The sequence below is a fragment of the Elephantulus edwardii genome, unplaced genomic scaffold, assembly GCF_000299155.1.
Source record: "Elephantulus edwardii isolate Elephantulus edwardi_28Jun2011 unplaced genomic scaffold, EleEdw1.0 scaffold00058, whole genome shotgun sequence".
Lineage (NCBI taxonomy): Eukaryota > Metazoa > Chordata > Mammalia > Macroscelidea > Macroscelididae > Elephantulus > Elephantulus edwardii.
Genome location: NW_006399808.1, coordinates 1,117,514 through 1,119,288, shown reverse-complemented (window position 1 = coordinate 1,119,288; position 1,775 = coordinate 1,117,514).

Sequence of the window (1,775 nt, the reverse complement as noted above, 5' to 3'; positions counted from 1 at the left end):
ATCCTTGCCTCTGAGGAGCTCTCTGGCTGAACTTTCACCAGGATGTGTCACTTTGTTCTCTTGGCAACCCATGGAACACTTAGAACTCTTCTTCAACACCACAGTTCAAAGGCATCAATTCCTCTGCTGTCATTACTGTCCAGCTCCCAGATGCGTAGCAAGTGATTGAAAAGACAAATGGCCTGAATTCAGGCACACCTTAGTCTCTAAACTGATATCATTGCTCTTTAGTGAGGTCCCTGACAGCAGACTTTCCCAATGCAATATGTCTTTTGATTTCTGGGTAGCACAAAGCAATTCACCGCTCAGTTACTTAAGAAAAGTTCATACCCACGCAAAGGCACCTTGGAAGAAGGGCCTGGTGGTTGGTCCCAGGTCCAGCATGGAGCACAGTTCTCCACCAAGAGTCAGCACTAAGCACCTGGCAGCTGGTTCGGATTGCTGGTTCGTATTGAGTTAGGAATTGGCATTGGTACTGGCTCTGTCTTTAAGTCTCGTCTTTGTGCCATGTACCTCAGCAGTCTCTGCAGAGGACAGAGTTAGTGGCTGCCCTTATATCAGACTGTGGAATCTTTTGCTCTGGGAAGATTTCACAGGAATTCATTTCCATGGAGTAGACTCAGGTTACACCAACTGGGGTTTTCCAGCCACCTTCCTCCCTCTTCCCAGAACCCACTCTGTGTGGTGTCCAGGCCCAGGCTCTGTGCTGAACTGCAGAGACAATGGTGCTCAGCCCCTGCCTGACAGAAGAATATTGCTCAGCTTACAGGACCCAAACCCCAAACCCCATCCCTCCTTCCTTCTGGAGCTTTCCATGACTGGTTTCTGCCATTGGAGCAGAGCTTCTCCAGCTCCTCAAGCCAGCTTTCTCGCTGCTGGCCACAGGGCCCTTGCTTCCCTCTCCAGCCTCACCTGCCCACACTGGCCAAGGCCTCGGGGCGGTTCCTGGAAGGTGCTCATGTTGATGAAGTTGGCAGACCTGGCTCTGTGCTGCCTGTTCATCCAGAGAACACTCTGTCCATTACTTCATGGACGGATTGTGTGTACAGTTTTGTGATGCAGTTAAAATATCTGACGAGAGTGATGTTTGCTGTCTGTGGGTGAATGGTGCCCAGGTGACCCCCCATGCCAGCTCCTCGACATGATGGAAGTCGGGCTCTTCACAAATGGCATTTGCCTTGTGCGGCATTCACATCCACCAGCTTCCCAGGACAGCTCTGTGCTGATCCACTTCTGTTTCACAGAGGGGCAGCCTGAGGCCTGCAAGGAGGAGCAGCTGTCCTCAGGTCATAGAAGGTACTCAGTGGTGAGGCAGCACTGGACCTGGGAACCCCCGAGCCATTCACTGCTCACTTGCACTGCCCGTCTGAGATAGGGTGACACGGGGTCAAATGAGGTCACCGTTCAAGCCAACATGTAGCGATGAGGCACTGGATGTGATCAGCTCTCAGAAGACAGGGGCTGTGCTTTCAGGTTGTCTACAAGGTGTCCGTCTTGTTCCTGGAGGATTCCATAGGATAGAGTCCTGTCAGCTGCCCTGGCCTTGAAGGGACAGCCCAGTCACGCAGATGGCCTGTTCTTGGAGATGCCCTGAGCTCAGCCCACTGAGAAGGCACTCCCCACAACGTGATGGGCACGGGACCTGGCTGACTGAGACCGCACTGCTGGCCTTCTGGGAAGAGAGGGGCTCGGGGTCGATGCCCAAACCTAGCCTGTCTGAGCCCTCGGACTTCAACTTGCTGGAATCTCTGCTGAAGTCCTGAAGGCCACGGGGC